General features: G+C 36.5%; 1 long non-coding RNA gene and 1 pseudogene across 4 annotated transcripts; both read right to left on the minus strand.

Moving 5' to 3' along the window:
- Window positions 1–12164: 12164 nt before the first annotated feature.
- LOC121982581 lies at window positions 12165–13168 on the minus strand. 4 transcript variants are annotated; one of them, XR_006112140.1, is made up of 3 exons: window positions 12944–13168; window positions 12649–12834; window positions 12165–12182 (listed from the first exon to the last, which is right to left on the minus strand). It is a non-coding gene; the product is annotated as an uncharacterized LOC121982581 (long non-coding RNA). The 4 variants fall into 4 exon arrangements; XR_006112137.1 differs by lacking the exon at window positions 12165–12182 and adding an exon at window positions 12229–12281 and having other exon boundaries at window positions 12944–13166; XR_006112138.1 differs by lacking the exon at window positions 12165–12182 and adding an exon at window positions 12306–12321.
- Window positions 13169–15041: 1873 nt separating this feature from the next.
- On the minus strand, window positions 15042–18415 carry LOC121982763 (annotated as a pseudogene).
- Between the last annotated feature and the right edge of the window lie 1675 nt (window positions 18416–20090).

The raw sequence follows: 20090 nt of genomic DNA on the forward strand, positions 1-20090 counted from the left end.
ATCCAAACTTGAATCATACCCGAAAAGACTCCCTGAACCCCTCACCGTTTCAAGTTGTCCCCACAGACCCTGAACTCGTGGATAAAATTACCATCCCTACTTGCCATGCACGTTGCCCCACTCACCAGCAAGTATCCCCTCCGACATCTCTTTCTCAGACTCTCTCCTAATTTCCCCTTTCCCTTTTTGTTGTAGTCGTGCCAACACCAACGGAGCTAAGAGAAAGGGCTGAGCCAACTGTCAACCTTCCTTTTCTCTCCCTCTCCTTAAGTGTCTCCCGTTATTTCTCTCCCTTCGGTTGGTTTTGAGCGTGTAACCTCATCTGCCACTGCCCAAGTGAACGGAGCCACCACCAACTCCTTTCCCTCCCCTTTTCTTTCCCCTCCCTGTGACCATAGGTGCTACATGGCCACCCGAAGCCAAGCGAGTGAACATCACCATCGTTGGCCTCCTTGTCTCTCATTTCTTTTTAGTTGTTGGTAGGCACCACCAAGCCTCAACTCGCACATCGGCCATATTGGGAGTAAGAATTCAGTAAGTTTTTCTTTAAAAGGTTGTTGAATCACATCATCTATTTTGGTGATTATAACTACTTGTGATAAGGTGAGGTTGGTCTAGCATCCAAACACCTACCTCGTTGTGATTAATTGGGGAGAATGATGCGGTAAGACTTTGATTTTACCATATCTCTGTTTTGATATTGTTCTAATGTATATAACTTGGATTGCATTAGAATTAATATACCAGGGCTAGATCCATTGACTTTGAGGTTTAAGTAATTCCTAAATATTGCATCATCATTGTGTTGAGTTTATCTGAAGCTTTTCTAAGTTTTTATATATTTGTATGTAGATACCAAACAGGGTTGCTTGATGTACAGGACAAGTCGAGTGTCATTGCAGCAAAGCCTATGACACCCAAGACAAAGATAACACCAATCTTTGGCAATAAATCCTCAAAGCCAGAAACTATTGTTTCTCACATGAAAGTTCAGAACTAGCAAAACAATGTCTTATCAGGAGTGCATTCATATTGACAATGAACAAACCAGTATCAATATACTTTCCAGCAACAAAGATGGTCCATTTGTATACAAGCTGAAGCATTAGAAAAATCACATGGAATATCTTTGAAATCAAAGCGCCGGCACTTCGAATTTACAAGCCCAATCTGTGAGAATCAAAAGTCTCTATCAAGAAATAAAGAAACTAATTTGGAATCTTCTTGCCATGGATTCATGACTGCAAGGACAAAATTGGTGATTTTTTAAACAGTACTTGGCTTTTTAAATATTCATCTAAAGATCAATTGTGCGCATGTGCTTTCCTTTTTAGTTTGATTATAATCACTTGTTCATTGGAATGAGAGTCTTATCGTAATGATAAAATTGCTATTGCATGATCTGGTGGTCACAGGTTTAAGTCACGGAGATCACCTCTTACAATGTAAGGTAAGGTTGCGTATAATAAATTTTTTCTCGGGACCTTGCATATTCCTTGAAAATGAGTTAATATATAAAAAAGGATTTGACATGTGCTTCCATAACTAAAGGGAATAGGATAACATGTAAAATAGTCAAATAACAAAACATGTAAAAATAGTGAAATGAATTTTTAAAAGGAATTAAACTATTGAGGATTAAATAATTGATATTCTTTTCACGCGTGAATGATCACATGAGGATTAACATGGATTAGCTTGTTTTCAAAACTTTAAAATTGATACACTAATTACTCTTTTGTTGATCCCCATCTTTAAAATGTTTTGCCTTCCATGATGTATGTTAATTTATTTGTTGATGCTTGTATAGCTTTGAGATAGTCCAATCCTATGTCCAAATACCACCTATTAATCTATTAATTAAATAGTGCAATATTTATTAAACCATGACATAGATTAGAACTTTAAACTAACCAATAAAAGATGTGAATCCAAGATGGAATAACATCAATAACCACTAAGCTTCTATATTACTAAGTGGGATTGACGATATGAATCTTCCTATTTCATTAGGCCTGATTCCCTATTATATCTTCATCTATATTTAATAAAATTTATCATATCTTATAGTTGTCAATTAATTTTTTTTTGTCTCCCTCTTCCTCAAGGTCTTGTATCACGTAATTGAGACATTTATTATTATTAACTAATATAATATAACTATTTTTGTAAAATAAACATATTTGAAGTGAAGCAACATTATATAAATAGAGAAAAGAAATAGTAAAAGTGAAAATTTTGTATTTAGCTTTTTACCAGAGTACCTGACCGTCCACATATGGTTGTCGTAGCATGATATCAATTGTGATCAATATTTATTTGCATGAGGCCACTATATTGTTGTATTTCATTGCTAAAGGTTTTAACTCGTCAGATAACCTTATTACATTTTGAGAACACTGACTCCAATACTTCACATTTTAGTGATTTTATTGGTGATGTACTTATTTGTCATACATTTATGGGTGATAAATTGATTAGTGGCACTAAATGATGGAAAATAAAAAGTATAGTAAATTGTGATAAAAGATGGTAGTAAATAAGAGAAATGACTATCAACTTTAATCGGTGATAAACAAGTGAAATGAGAACAATTTTTTTTTATTTTTATATATATATTAAAGGTGAAGATCTATGAGAACATTAAAGATATGATAAAATTGATGATTTATCTAGTTTTCTTGACCCCTAAATCAAGTTTATATTCATTTGCATCTTCCTATTTACCCATTTTGCGACTTATGCACGTTTTCTAGAGTTCTTTAATATCTAGTTGCAAATGCAGTTCGAGCAAGTATGCTACCAGCTCTATTTAAGAATGTATTTAATTAGATATGATGTTGTATTTTGTTGTGACACTATTGCAAATTATGTACGGCGAGTGAAGCTTATCTTTAAGTAGACCAAGCTCCGACAGATATGACACAACTTCTTCAGAGTGTGGAGCTGAAACTCTATAATATAAGTGATGCTCGGCTGAGGTGTATTTGAGATTAATGCAGAATTTAAATATTCAAGTAATAATGAGTGAAATGATAGACACTTGATGATTTTGATTATGCTTGCATCAAAAATAATTTATCGTTTGTTAATCACCAAATCATCAAATATCAAAGAAAACAACCAAAGTAGATAAATAACTGAGTGTCAAAAGGGCAAAACATATAAAAGAACTTATCATGTAACAAGAGTAGAGATAAGTCCGAAATAATTATTTATGCATTTTTATATAAGTAATCCATTCATTATTTTATTAGCTCAACATAACTAATAATTCATTTTAGTTCATCACAGGTCTTATGATTGTTTAAGTTCTTTTAAGAGTACTACCTATTTTCCGTACTGTTTTTTTTAGTTTATCACTTGTTAATCACCAAATCATCAACCAGTATCAAAGGGAGCAACCAAAATAGATAAATAACTAAGAGCGTCAAAGGCAAACAATACGAAAAAAATTATCAAGCAACAAGAGTAGAGATAAATCAAAAAAATAATTCTTTTTCTAAACAAGAATACAATTAATCTCATATCATCAATGCTCTATATCTAGTTATGCCCCAGATAAATGAATTTAAACAGGCAGGAAAATACTCACTTGGTAAACCAAAACCTTTGACTCACACTTGAAGCCGGGAAAGATAACAATTATCCTGCGGACAAAGCAAGAAGGAAGACGGGAGGAGAAGGCAAGAAAAAAACCCAAAAACACCGAAGAGAAACACGTTGTTTGCAAAAAAAAAAAAAAAAAAAAAAAAAAAAAAAAAAAAAAAAAAACTTTATTAATAATAGAGGAATAATTCTTCATATAACTGATAGGTATTATATAAACTTTGGATCCTAAGACTCAAAAATGAAAGAAATTCTAAATTTTAGATCTTAATTCTAATTTTGTAAAGAAAGAAAAAGAACTTTATCTGAAAAGAAAATTTCGTAATAGAAAGAAATTAATAAAACAGGATGCGCATATAAACTATTCATAATTCATAAATACAAGAAATATAAAAAATACTCTTAATATGATAAAATTAAAAATTACTAAAAATAGTAAAATGGCTCTGAAAATGAACTAAACGATGAAATTTGGACTTGAAAATTAGCGTTTACAGGTTCCGTAACTAACGTAGATTTTTAAATTATGCACGTTGGCTGCTAACAGACCTGATTTCGAGTCCTAAGTCAAAAGTTATGCCCTCTAAAAGATTGGGTCCTCCTATGTTGGTCATGCATCAATCGCCTCGAGTTAAAAAGAACTCGTCCTCGAGTTAAAAAGAACTCGTCCTCATAGTAGCATCATCAGTGTCCAGAGTAAGGAGTCAAGTGCTTCACATTAAAGGCATCAAAAGTCTTTAGATGACTAAGAAGGCGCAATCTATATGTATCATCATTGATCTTCTGCAGTATCTCACATGGTCCAATCTTTCGAACCTTCAGCGGAAACGATCATGAGTTAATACAGCCCAAACAAAATCCCCGACCTTAAAAAGTACCTGACGACGATGATTATCAACCCGACTCATGATTACCAAGTAACTGATGAACTTGGTATCTCAATTTGAAGTCATGGACCATGGTAAATGCATGATCTTCTTAAAGTAAAGATGGACAATCCGAACAGTATCCATAGTCTTTCTGCAAGTTATAAAGTGTGTCATCTTTGAGAATCTGTCAGCCACAACAATAATCGAAGTTGAGGCTCATTGGGTGCTAGGTAATCATAATTCAAAATCCATGCTAACATCGAACCAAGGAGCTTTAGTAACAGGAAAGGAAGTGTACAAGCCTGCATTGGTAAGAATTCCCTTAGACTGCTAGCATATAGAATATCGCTCTATAAAGTGGGTCACATTGCTGGTCAATTTGGCCAATAAAAATCGATAGAGACGGTTGGTGCAGGAAGCACTAGACTATCGAACTTAAGTTTTGATTATGGCAAATGGTTCAAAGTTAAGACTTCTTGTTGTCTAACAAGTGTGACTGAGTTTGCAGGAAAGTCCTAAGTGATCTTAATAAAAGGAAAGTCCTAATTGAGGCTAGGCAGGTGGAAAGTCCTAGCTGCAGTTAGACAATAAAATCCTAGTCTAGGGGGCTGGGCAAAGTCTTGGCAGGTCAAGGTCTTTGGGCGAAATAATAGAGCGAGGACTCTAGGTGAAAATCCTAGGAGTCGCGAACACCAAGTGGATGTCAAAACTTATGTTTCTTCACATATTATTGCCTGAACTAACCTTATTTTACAGAAAGTGAAGTCTGGAAAATGGTGGTCCGGTGCCCGGGATGCCTTAGCGAAGGGGTGCCCCGGCAGGGTGCTTGGCCAGGCGCCCTGGTGGTCCGAGCACCCAGAGATGCTCCAGCACCTGGACGACCAAATTTTATCGACTTGCTGAGCTAGAGCACGATGACTGGCCGACCCACGTCAGCGGTCCAAGCGCTCGGAGGGAGTCCGAGCGCCCAAACATGGATAAACTTCAGGGATGAAGTTTCGACGAGAGTTCGACACGTCAGCACGGTCCAGACACACGGTAGGGGATCCAAGCACCCGGACGGGGCTATAAAAGAAGGCTTCGACCAGTGACTCAAAGACATCAAACCAAATAAGTTCTTCTCTTGCGCGCTGCTCAGAAACCACTTCCACGATGCCCAAACGCTACTCCGACGACCGAAGCCTCGCAACTCACTACAAGAAAAAAGCCTAACAACAACGGTTTTTCACCGTTGTCGTAGCCCCTTTAGAACTGTTGTTAAATGTCGTGTTGTTAAAAGGGGTGCCCAAAGACAACAGTTTTTAACCGTTGTCTTTGAAGGCAAAGACAACATTTTTACAACGGTGAAAAACTGTTATCTTTTCCTTCAAAGACAACAGTTTTTCACCATTATCTTTGAGCGTCTACCTTTAATAACAGGATCTTCAACAACAGTTTTAAACTATCTACGACAACGGTGAAAAATCGTTGTCTTTTTTAGATAAAAAATAAAAAAATTAATACACAATTTTCAATATTATAAATCATTCAAAATACTAAATTTCAAAATAAAATTTAATATATAATTTTCTAACATTCAAAAATAATATCTATAACATTCTGAAGAATTTCATAAGCAACCAACAAAATTTCATAAGCAACCAACAAAATGATAACACTATTAAAACAAAGGTAGAACAATATAACACGAGATTTTCTACTTAGATGTCGGTGAAGAGGAGGGATTGCAGCTCCTAGTGCTCCTTAATTTGTTAAAGTCTCTCCATTTTTTTAGCTTGTCGGCATTCTTCCCAATACTCTTGAGGACACCTATTCGAATAAAGATATATATTACAAATTAGAAACTAAACTGTACGCGTGATTCTAATTGCACTGCATAAATGTTACATAACCATAAAAATCATTTGATATAGTCATCTAACAGAAGTGCAAAAAGTGTTATCTATGTAACCACTACAACAAAAATAGCTTTCCGCAGCGCACAATTATGCTATCCGCAGCGCGCATCGCATGCTGCACAACTCCATGCTGTTAAAAGTCATAAAGCATTCACAGCGCGCGACCGCGCGCTGCGATAAATTGCATTCGCAGCGCGCAGTGGCGCGCTGCGATAAATTGCATTCACAACATGTAGCTGCACACTATAGTTAAAATCATTCGCAGCACACTACCGCGCGCTGCAGTTAATTGCATATAAAATAAAAAAAATATATACCACACATATAATTATCAATATCATACAATTATCATTAAAGGTATAACTGTGTTACAAGCATATAAAAATAAAAATAAATAAATATCATAATTTTCTTTCCAATAGGAATAATTGTGTTACAGGTTGATAAGGTAAAAAAATTATACACAGCTTTCCTCTCCTTCTATGCCTCTCTGAAGTAGTGCAAGTAGTTCAAAATCCACATTGATTCTGATTGCTGCATTGATTTTTCTAACTCTCTTGCATTGGAATACATAAAATAGTCACAACATTAATAGATCATTCGGTTCTCACAAGGTAACATTCATGATACTAGTCCTACAAGAATTAAACAACATAAGTTAGCATTAGATAACCAACCGCTGATTCATGTGTCCGAAAAGAATCAAATGATAGTTTTCTTATTCTACAACAAAGGGAGTTGGAAACACATTAATAACATAACAAAAAACTATTTTGACAGGGAGGGGCACTCACTATCCTTCTGTGGTTTTACAATTAAAATTTGATCGGCTTGATGCCCTCCAACTGCAAAGAAAGGCAGGTAAGATATTAACATAAGTAAGAAAAATACAAATATAAATAAGAAATAATTTTTAGGTGATCAGAAAATGAATACCTCTACTAATCACGTGTATTAATTTTTATGAGAAAATTAGGTAGACTCATTTTCTGATCACCTAAATAGTTATGTGGTAGCTGAAGTTTTATTGGAAAAAAAAATTGAAGCAATAACTAAAATATCCAACAAATGCTAGTGATTAACTTTACTCATCTTGTAAACCTCAGCTAGAAGAAGCATAGGATGGGGAAGCCATCTATGTTTCAGCCATGGATATAAAAGTGTATAGATGACCCAGAAAAATTGAGCCATAAACAATGCATGATCGACATCCAGTGTCATTTTTGGCATGACATAATCTAAACTCCGCAATAAAGGCTTGGTGATAAATTCAAATGTATTAACAGGTGAACATGGAGAAATAAGTAAACAGACTTTCAAGTAATAACTCATTATATTTGAAGAAACAACTTTCAAAATATGTTGAATAATTAATTTGATATTAAAGTATAAAAGATGCATGTATGACTGGAATCCACGCAACAAACAAAGCACATTGTGCAACAATGATTCCCTCAAACTTCCCATTATCTCAATTATGAAAATAACAGGCTACAATGTTATCACCAAGACTTATAATTAGCCTAAAAGGATTTAAAAAAAAGCTTCACACATATGTGAATTTATTTAATAGCATGTCCAAAAATAGAGTCAGTGTCAAAATACTGAAATTCAACAATAAACGTTGCCCTAGTATATTTAGAATATAAATTATTTAATTGTATTCCAAGATTTTCAAACTAAATACACATATATATAAAAGATATGTTCCTTACCAACGTTTCCATGATAGCAAACTATTTGTTACTTCAAAAGATGAGATACTTATTCAGAACTGCACCGACTAGCACAGGAGCAAGCACAACCTGTGAAGCCACAAAGGGATGTGAAAATGGGAAAGAAACGCAAGTTAAATATGAAAATGCACATTCACTATATTGTATACGGTTTTCACCGTGGGCTTTCATAAACTTAAAGTATAACTCCATTAATATATAAAAGACATCATATTTAGATATGCAACACTTACTAAATGTGGGAAGTCAAAGGAAGTGCAGCATAACCAATAATCACCTACATATTGAACTATCAGTTAAGAATGGGAAGAATATTCCACATGTGTGACTTAACATAAATACAGAATGTAACTATGAAACTAATCAAAAGCATGATTAACACTTAAAGGTTTGGGAGCTTTAAGTTTCATCAGAAGATTGACACAATAAAAAAGGAAACAAGAGATGGTGTTGGGGTGTCAAATATCAAGGAGGCAAAGTTTAACTTCATCATGGTAGCAAGCCATTCTAGCTCCAACTGCAATTTGTGTATGAGCATACTTTTCAAGTGTTTGACCTTGTTCCTTTGGAAACTCAGCCCGAGCAACCAAACAACAAAACATTAATGATAAGAGAGAGGTAACTAAACAAATATAGGTTTCCACAAGAGGATATTTTAAAAGAAATTAATGATATATTGTTCTGCTAAATAATAGCATGCAAGTAAAAATAGTAGCTAATTTGATTTAATTTTCCAAAATAACAACCTGTGATAAAAAAATAACAAACAAACAAATATGCAAAACAACTATAATAAGCTTACAACTTGAAATAACTAAGATACACACTTTCTATAAATCACTACATATACATGAAAGAATAACCTTAAAAAGTGTGTTTTTCACCTAAGAGAGCCACCATGATAGCCAATAGAGAATGTTCACAATTGCCCATTCATAAAATTCAAGAGATGACACAGAGAAGCTTTAAGAATCAGGAAGAGTAATGTTTTGTAAAGAAAATATGACAACAATACTAGCAAAGTAGCACCTCTAATTTAGAAACATTATGCTTTTAAGTAAAGTGAATTGACAAATCTACTGAACTTCAGGATGTGTTAAAGCAAGATTGCAGATTGAATGTTGATAAATAGCAGACAAAATACTACTTACATGGCCACTAAAGTCAGGATGATCTTCTCTAGCTGGAATTAACACATTCCTACAAAAACCCATCACAAAAACCACACTTCTACCAATGCTCTACCTTCTTCAATCTTAGTCATAAGCTCCAAAAGAAAACATTGCATAAATTCCACCAAGCTTCATCATATCACCAAAGCAAACAAAATCTAAAAGCTGAGAAAACCACAGCATGCCAGGCTTTGCCTTCAGACCAACAGAAACACCAACACCAACACCAAAAGGAATAATGCAAGAATATCAATATATGCACAAAGAAAACCTCCAATACAAAACCTCTGTGAAATATAAAGTCCGGCAAACATCTCAAGGAAATCCCAATCCATAAGAAAACCATCCGACAACATACATTATTTCCTATAGAGCATGCAAAGAATACCATTATAAACACAAAGTAAACCTCCAATATAAATCTGCAATCTAAAAAAACCAAAACATGCCAAACAACATGCTTGATTTTGATGCCACAATCAATCCAAAAAACCTCCAATATTACACTTGTACTCATATTCAAGCCATTCACAAAAATTTTGCCAAACTCTCAATGCCATCAAATTGAAAGAACCTTCTATAGCTCAAAACTCAAACGAAATAAATAAACATACGAATCATCAAACTTGTGTCTCTTGTTGGGCTTGCTGTGGACCGGCACGTGTGCGCCACACCTGGGGCACCGCGGCGCCGCCGCCGAGACGAGCACATAGAGGAAGCAAACCAGGCATCTGCCGATGACCATTGTCACCGCAGGCAGTGGCTCCTAATCGCCCACTGCCATCCGCTTTGTCGAGGAGGTTTTGCTGGCCCACGACGAGGAGAGTAGCGAGGGGGAGCCGTCGGGATGTGGGTTCTCGCGCCCGGTGCGCTCGAGGGTGAACTACACCTTGTCGAGAGTGCAAATGCTCAGGTACCAGGAGTGCGGTGCTCGGACGTCCAGATCCAAGGAGAAGAGGCTGCAGAGAAGATGGATTTCGAGGATTTGGTGTTCGCGGAGAAGAGGGTGCGGAGAAGAGGGTTTTCGAGAGAAGGGTTTCGACGGTGAGGCTTTTTGACGGAAGATGGTTTACGAGGAGGGTTCGGGAAGCAAAGTTTTTATTTTTTTTTTAGGTTTTATGAAAGGTTTAGGGGATTAAAATTTTTAAAGATTATTAACAGCATGCAAACCCATGCCGTTAATATTTTAATAATAATTATTTACGACGTACATTTTTGCATGCCGTCAATAATATAATTATAGTAATATTAACAGCGCACTCTGCACGCCGTTAATATTAAGTTTTAACAGTTTACTCTGTATGCTGTAGAAAAGTTTATTGACAGCGTATATTTTATGCACGCTGTCATTTGTATAAATATTATACTATCCGCAGCTCACATAATTAGGTGCGCTGTAAAAACTATTATTAACAGCGTACTTTAACTGCATGCCGTTGATGATGCGCTGCGGAAAGTCATATTTGTTGTAGTGAACATAAATGGTAACCTCTTGAAACAATATGGTGGCTCTTAAATTTTTTATTAAGTAGAATTTTCATTCTATGTCACTGCATACAAATATTATAAACCATGCAAACATTATTTTTCCCAATGATCAAGCATCATTAATTCTAAAAGGTACAATCTAATGCAAACGTTGCCACACACTCCATATGATGCTAAGGAGTAAGTCATACATTAAATTCTAAAAGGGACCATTAAAGGAAAGAATGCATTAAATAAAAATGAATCCAGAAAGTTACCATAGACTTTGGATTAATACTTTAAGTTTACATTGATTATGAGCTAAATCATAAAAAGAGAAGTGGAGTGGCATGTTACATCAGTTGACTTTCTAATCTTTAATTTAAGTTTCACCATTTAAAGAAACAAGTCTATTTCTTCCTCTTGGAATCTCAAGATCTATTACATCATCAAGCTGATGCATAGGATACCAATTTAGATGTTAACATCTTATAAAGTATATTCCTCATTAAATTTGTGTCCTCACCTTAAGAAAATCTGGAATATACTATTTTAAAGTCATGAACACGTTAAGGTTTTCCCCAACTATAGTAGGAATGGCTGCAGTAATTACCTGAAACAACATAAATCGTTAGTTTTGAAGGCAGAGTAGAGAGATGTCATGCAACTTTTAGAAATCAATGCAACATAATATTAAAGAATAACATTATAGCAGGATAAAGATGCTAAAAAGAGCAGTAGATTGAAACTAAAAAAAACCATCAAAGAGTCTTTAATATGTACAAAACACCTTTTAGCTTCATGTTGAATACAAAGTGAACATCATCGAATGAATCGAGATGCAAATATTGCAAATGTAAGTTAAGAAAAAAAAACTAAGAAATGATAAAGTAACTGTAATTTAATCTAACTTACGATTTAATTCTAGATTTGGAGAAGTAAGAAGTGTAAGCTTTTCTAGATCACCATGTACAGAAACTGAAATATTAATAGGGCCATTACTTGTCAACACATGATATTCCTAAGAGGAAGAAATGGACTTTAGAAATAAGACCAAAGAACAAATACATTAACTGCAAGCATAGAATATGCGTGGGTGATTACATCAAAGGTAGACTATAAACATTTTTAATTAAGAAAATGAGGAAGAAAATGAATGGATGAAATGAATGAGATTTTCTACTTAGATGTCGATGAAGAGGCAGCACTGCAGATATTGCAATACAACAAAAAGTAAATTCTTTTTTCTCAAACTAGTAAAGGAAAATAAAAAGACTAATGATCTATAAGTGTGAAGGTCTAATATGAGATTTAATGTTCACAGATTGCAACAATAACTTCACCTTGCTTGGTGGCTGAGGAGGGAATGGAGTATATGGTTTCTTCTCCTTAGCCTTTACTTTCCTTTGAACATTCTTCCTTGATAGTGATCTTCAAAATTATATTAATTGTCAAGATACATGCTATAAAACTGTTCAAACAATCACTTAGATAAAGCACAAACAATCACTTTGTTTGTGCTTCAAGATCCTACAAAGATTGAATTGCACATGGCAAAGATGTCGTCAGCCTGCAAACTTCTCACTTAAATCAATTTCCAAACATGAAACACTAGTAGCGATATTGAACTATTTTTCTAGTTGTCAGTCTTTCTTGAAAAGGATGCAGTTTAATTTTCATTGACAGATAACATGTTGCATAAATACTTGACTAGCTGTAATATGAGTATGAAGTACTCGGGGATTAACTGTTGGAGTTATCTTTCAAATGTCGAATTAATGGAGAAGGACCTAACCTATCATAGTTTTCAAATAAAACATCTCAATAACCTAGGAAATGATGGGATAAAATGATTATCATGACAATTTATATTAAACAAAAAGAGATTCCTACTTACATTGCAGGATAAGCCTATGAGTTTTTTGAATTAGATGATGATGCAGATTGACTGCCTTTTGTTTCCTTGACATTCTCTTTCATATCAGGACAATCTTCATTTTTTGGGTTCAAGGTACTTGAATCCATCTTCTGGACCTCCTCTTTTGTGTATATAAAAATCTTACGGACCATAGCACAAAATTCCCTGTAGAAAATTATACAACACCAGTTGTCAACATATCCACTTTATACATAGAAAATGGAAGATATATATACATAAGAGAAGAACATTAGGAATGTAGAAGCATGATTACTGCCAAGGGTCATCTCCAACAAGCATCATATCATCCTCATTATCAGTAAATACAATCATCCAATTTTTATTTGGAGCCATCAATTCTCCTTTGAATTCAAATAGCTGATCTAACTCCTCGATCAATTGGTCATAACCATCAAACTTCGTCAAGTCAACAGATCTTCCAAGTGCAACACCCTGCTTATGAACCTGATATCAAAATGGAAACAGAATCATCTTCTCCAATAAAAAAGAGCACTACAACAAAAACCTTCATAGACATCGGTTTTCCACCGGTGTCTATTTCATTTTCGACCGATGTCTATGAAGCCGATGTTAAAAGTCTGCCATTTTAGACATCGGGTTAAAATCGGTGTAGTATCACTTAACGACACCGATCTTCGAATCGGTTATTAACCGGTGTAGTATCACTTAACGACACCGTTTCATCAACGGTGTAAAACCGATGTAATATTGTATGTTAATAACACCAGTTTTGGCAGCAGTAAATAACCGGTGTAATATTAGTTAATAACACCGGTTTTGAAGCGGTGGAAAACCGATGTAATATGTATATTTTTTAACAACACAAATTTGATTTCCGAAACAATGAAAATCGACAATAACAAAAAAAAAATACACAAATATTCACAAATTATACAAATATTCTTCATTCAATAATATTCATAAAATACACAAATATTCACAAATTATATAAATAATCTTCTTACAACAATATCCATAAAATACCCAAACATTCTTTTTACATCAAAAGCTAGCTAATAGATATCAAAATCAAGGTAGAACATTCTTTTAACACATCAAGGTAGAACCGCACTTCAAATGTAATCTAGCATGCATTCAGCCCACTCGAACCGCACTTCATCAATTTCAACTCTGGAGTACTTGAGATTTGTAAACTGTAAAAACACATAAATCCACCATATGTCAAATAACTAAAACAAATGTGTACATGTATCAAATAAAATAGAATACTGAGTTTTTAAAGGCTGCTGTGGAAGATAACGAATATAACATAGAATCTAAAACTTTCATATATGACACTTAGTATATGCTGCTTAGAATATAACATAGATAATTTGCTCCTTCTAATTCAAGTGTACATATTGATAAGAACCGACAACATCATACAACAACTTACTAGGCATGATAATGGTTGAACAAAGAAATATGACTACACAACAAATCCAGTGAAGGAAGCATAGAAGAACAAAGCTACCTCTGATGAAGAGATATACTATTTATTGTACTACCTCTGATGCCATCTTGGTATCCTGAATATCCTGCACTAAGCCCCCTATTTTCTGTGATTTCTGCTACCAACCACAGCAGCAAGGAATGCGGCAAGAAGGCAGCTGCCTCCTTAGTTCAGCACCCAAAACAACAAGTTAGAGCTTCCTTTTGGGTCCATTCAATCCTCTAGTAAGTAAAAACAGGAGTTTCAGGGAATAATGCAGTTAAGATGTAATGTACAAGATTAAACTGAAAAGAAATACTTCTTAACCATAACGCCATATTAATGAAACAGGGAAATGGTTTTTCAACGTTAGGCAACCATATACATCACAGCAAGACCATAATAGATGATGCCATTAATTTGAATGTTTAAGACAAATCATTCTGATTTACCTTATTTCTTTGAGACATCCATTTTGACCAAAACACACAACATTCATCATTGTGGTTTTTCAACGATTATCCCAATAGCTATCCAAATTGGTGTCCAAGGGCACATCAAATAGTACCTTGTATTCTTAGACATAATATCAATTCATCCTAGAACTATTATGATATTTCTCCAAACGGGAAGAAAGAAATCAGGAAAAGAACTTCTCACTTAACTAGCAAACAAGACAGATTAGCTATTCAGTTGGGCATATTACATTGAGAAAGTGTAAGGCCCAAGCACAAGTGTGTCTACATCCTCCTACTGAAAAAAATTCCACCACACAAGAAAAATCATTAATGGTGGAGGAGCACTCATTTTTCCAATTTGTTTTTAACATTGCTATTTAAGGATAGCAATAGCAATTTTTTACCCAGAAATTGAGAAATTGCTTGTCTTGTCATTAATATGTGATATACGATAAAGGATGTTAAATATCCTGCAACAAATAGACTTATCATTTACAAGGCAAAACATGAATGAGTTAACTATATAGATGTTTTTTTTAAAAAAAAAAAATGAATGCCCATAACAGATTAAATAAGGATTAACATACATCATCAGCTTGGAAGTGGAGACATCTGAATATTTTCTTGAAGTTCTCCCTCTGATCCTGGCTGAGAATCTTGAGGACCTCTTCTAAATCTCCCAAGTGAAGTTGCTTCAAAAATACCTAATCATAATTTAACATGATCATGATTAAAGAAACAAGAGAGACAGAGCCGGATTGGCTATTTAACTTCATACATGTCAACTATGTGTACTGAGCATGCCAACATGACACCAGAATGATAAGTAACCTTCAATGTTATCATCATCATCAAGCCTTATTTGTCCTAATTATTGGGGTCAGCTTAGCTGATCTTTCATTGAGCTACGTAAAAGGTTATATCACTAGTAAATTCAAATCAATTAAATCATTGTTACATTCATAATGTTTTCTTTAATCTTGTTCCAGTCCTTGCAACTTACTCTCTCATCAAGAAGAAGAGTAAGGTGACCCCGTGGGTCATCTGAGATGGCATGGGGCAGAAGTTGCTGTAATGAGGCCACCGGGTCGAAACTCAGTGGCAACGGGGGAATAAATCTCCTATCCCTGTATCCCACCCGGTTCGCCCCATGTTAGCTCGGATGCTACGATTTACCTCCCTCACAATGACCGTGGGTCCGGTCGGTGGGGGCCCTGGGGGCGAGGGTTTCTCCTTTTTGCTGTAAAGAAGAAGAGTAAGGTGCCCCCACGGGTTGACGCAATTGGTTCATGCAAGGGTATTGTTGCCAACAGGCTTGAGGTCAATTCCTAATGGGAGTGAAATGCCCCACTGATTACCTCAACCCCTCCTTGCATGTGCCATGATTTACCTCTTTTCCAAATAGTGAAGGGTCACCCTGTTGGGGTTGCCAAGGTGACGGTTTCACCTTTTGCTGCCAAATAAGAAGTGTAAGGTGCTTGTTACCACCAGTTGACATCAAGTGCTGGTTATAAGAAGAGAAAGAACACATCCTCTTAAGTTTCTCAAGGAGTGTAACCAGATCAAAGCAAAACTATACACACCAACCATATTAATCAGGACATCCTAGTGAAATATCCCAGAATGGTCTAGGTACAATGGAACATGTGAATGTTGAGTAAAGGATATGCAAGCACGAGGATAAACACATCATTAGTAATTCATGACCCTCAAAGATATGGCTATAAGTTGGTTGCCCTCTTTCCTTTGTATGTCCAAATACCATCAAATATCAGACATGAAATGTGTTAAATTAAATTGTACTATTCTTGATCCTGAACAAATATCATATTTTCATTTTTCATGATGACTATACACAAATGATATAAGAAACAACTATGTTGCTCTGGGTGCTAAATAATTTAACAAAGAAAAATATTTATCAAAATACACAGCTAAATTCATTGCCTAAGTACCTTGGAAAATATAAATGTTATATTGTGCCTATGACTATGGTGCTGGAACACAATCACGACATTGCTAAGTAGCTTGATTCATTGTTCTTGATCATGTATATCTTTGAACATATATGATTCACATTGCACAAGTCAGATCGTTATAAATACAGCCCGAAACAAGTCTGCATTCTCTGCCAACCAACTTAAAGCACAAAAGAGAAAATCCATATGAATACTGTAAACAATACAAGGATAGCCTTGTATATAACCCACCAACCTATTGGACCATGGATCATCAAGACCTTGTCCAGTTTCTAATCACTATAGAAGCAGCAACTCATGACACTACATGCAATGTCAAAATGGAATATATTATAACAAGAGAGAAGAGGAAGCATATCGAATCCCAAAATTGAAGAACAAATCACAAAACCCAAAAGGGAAAAATCCATTAGATATAAGATTTCCATAATAATAATGCATACTCCAGAAATCATTAGATGCCTTGGAGAAGAAAAAACAAGATGCAGCCTGCAAATGTTCAACCACACGTAAGTGTAAACAGGCATTAGCATTAGTTAAGACAAAGCTCAGGAAGAGAGGGATCATTGATCAGTAACAAGAAAGACATCCAGCATAGAACCATTATATTGGCATTCATCGTTCAACCACAGATCCTCCAAGTAACTTAGGATATCTTTACTATACTTGACTCTGCCATAATCAATAATGCATGTAGTATAAAAGCAATTAAACAGTATAAAGACACGGTAGTCATATCATTGATCTTAGCATGTCCGATTCAGAATAAGCTATTTTCGAGTTAAGGAACTTACCACCCAAATGACAAAGCTATTTCTGCTCCAAGAATTTCACGAGTGGAACTTCATAAAGCTTGACTGCCTTCTCATTATCAATGCCTACATCAACACTCTTATTAAATGTTTCATTTGCTTGACAGAGCACTAGAAGAAAGATACTTTCTTTGGAGAACAAAATGGCTTAAACTAGAGATGATTAATCACCTTTAATCGCTGATTTAGTTTCAGTGTTTCATATCTGGTCTCTTTGGTGCAGGAAGTAATACAAAGTGGAAAAGGTTTATACAATATAGCAAACAAGTTATCTAAGAACTTGCAAAATGGAAAACCTCAACCAACAAATATTGATCACTTGACCCAAAACTCTGATCATTGTAATATCCAACATAAAATAGCATTAAAAACACAATAATAGATAGATGATCAAGCAGCATAGATTCAGTGTTTCATATCTGGCCCCTTTGGTGAAGGAATTCAAATGTACGCATGGGGTACTGAACTAAAGATATTACGGAGTGGAAAAGGTTTATACAATCTAGCAAAAAAGTTGTCTATGAACTTTCAAATGGAAAATACCAAAAATATTGATCACTCGACAGAAAACTATGATAATCGTGATAACCAACATAAAAAAATCACATTTATTATATTCAACACCTTGTACTTGGCAACCTCCTCGCTAACTTCCTTAAGATCACCCTTTGTGAATATCAATCCCACATTCCCCTGAATCAGTCAAGGATAATTACTAAATAGCTAAATGATCGATTTGTTGGAGGAACTAAAGATGAGGAAATGGGAAATGGCGAAGAGTGCGTACGACGAGAAGGGGGAGGAGGTTGAGGAAGTCCATGTTGCCGGTCTTCTCGGTGTCGAAGCGGATGCAGCGGCGGATGAGGGTGTTCTTGCCCATGAGGATGACGGAGTCGCCGGGAAGCCCCTGCGGATGCTTTGGAGCTGGTTGGACCCAACATTGTTGGCGGCGGCGATTAGGACCTTCCCGTACTCGTCCAGAAGCGAGCACAACTTCTTGTCGTAGCGGACCTTCTTCTCCACTTTCGAGAGCTTCACCGCCATCTCGATCTAGCTCCGGGCGACGCAATGGGAGATGGAGAAAGGACAGAGATGGAGGGACAAAGAGTCTAAGCCGCCCTTTGCGTTGCGATTCACCCCGGAGCGCGATTAGCAGCAAGAGAGATTAGCAGGACGCGATTAGCAGCAAGAGAAATGGGGCAGCCATCCTTTTGCCGGTCATAGTGAAGGGAAGGAGGAGCGAGCGACCTCGGATGGGGATCTGAGAGAGGAGATCCCCATCTCTCAGATCAGCGGTGAGCTCCTCGTGGATGCGTGTGGCTTCCCGGTGGGAGCGGCGGGGAAGTGAGTGCGAGAAGTGGAAGGACTGCCCCCATCCCCACTCGTAGATGTTTGTGACGAGGTTGTAGAAGGTGTCGACAAAGGCTGGGACGTTATCGTCGTCGGGCACGGCGGCAATGCCCTCCTTGGAGCGGAGAAAGAAGGACAAGTACTGCTTGTACTTGTCCTGCACCTTATCCTGCATGATCAATCTCATCTTAAGGTTCACTGCCCGCTTGCCTTTCACTTCCGCCGAGCCCATCACCCACACGAACCAGTAGACCGCGATAGCGCCGACGACGGCCGCCGTCCACATCGCCGTCAAGAGATCCATTGCTCATCTTTCAAATGGTATCTCCTAAAAGGAGGATGCAGAGGATTAGGGTTTCGATTTATTGTGGGTGAGGAGAAGCCCAAAAGAAAGGGTGCTACGAAAGTTCGCCAAAATTTTGGTTCATAGACACCGGTTTTAAAAATCGTGGTTAAAATCGATGTCTATTAATGGAAAAAAGGCGCTCATAGACATCGGCTAAAAAAATCGATGTCTATGAGCGAAAATCTGGGCTCATAGACACCGATTTTTGGAAAAACCGGTGTAAAATACTCAAAGACATCAGTTTTTGCTTAAAATCGTTGTTGTTCCACTGATGTCTATGAGGGTTTTTGTTGTAGTGGAGGTACATTCTATAGCATGACATTCTTGATCTACTAAGGGACTGAATGGAGATGGACACTACACATTAAGTCAAATATGAAAATGTGATTTAAAATCATTGGATCTTGCATATACACCAAAATTCAAAAAGCAAAGGAACTAGAAAGATATTAATAAGTCAGAAGGGAAAACTAAATGGATGTTACTGCAAAAGGGAGAAATCATTTGATTTTAATGGAAGTTATCAGTTCTAGCATAGGAAGCATAAAGACTAACACTCGGATGCATCATCTACCACTACCAACACAAATCAAACACCTGACACTATAATAGCTACTCTCAAGTTGGACACAAACACCTCCATTGCTAATGTGTGAAACATAATAGAAACAAGGTGGAGACCTAGATTTGTACTGGTGTTTGATACTAGTGGACTGACCTAGATTTGTATGGATCGATCAGCTAAGGAGAGGTGAAGCTTGCTCTCCCACGGACAGCAGCTGGATCCAAAGAGAGGAGCTCGACGTCGGCAAGATCGGGAGAGGAACTCGGCGTTGGCTTGGAGAGGAATGCGGCGACACTGCCAGGCTGGGCTCGACACCGTGAACAGATGGCGATGCCCTAGCGTGAGGAGGCGGTGGTAGTCGAGTGGTGCCAGCGTGATCTACGATGGCGGCGGTGCGACTGCAATAGGAAACGAGGGCACGGGAGAGGGGAAAGGGCGACGGTGATTGGGAGTAACCG

Source organism: Zingiber officinale, chromosome 5A (genome assembly GCF_018446385.1).
Source record: "Zingiber officinale cultivar Zhangliang chromosome 5A, Zo_v1.1, whole genome shotgun sequence".
In the NCBI taxonomy this organism is placed as follows: domain Eukaryota; kingdom Viridiplantae; phylum Streptophyta; class Magnoliopsida; order Zingiberales; family Zingiberaceae; genus Zingiber; species Zingiber officinale.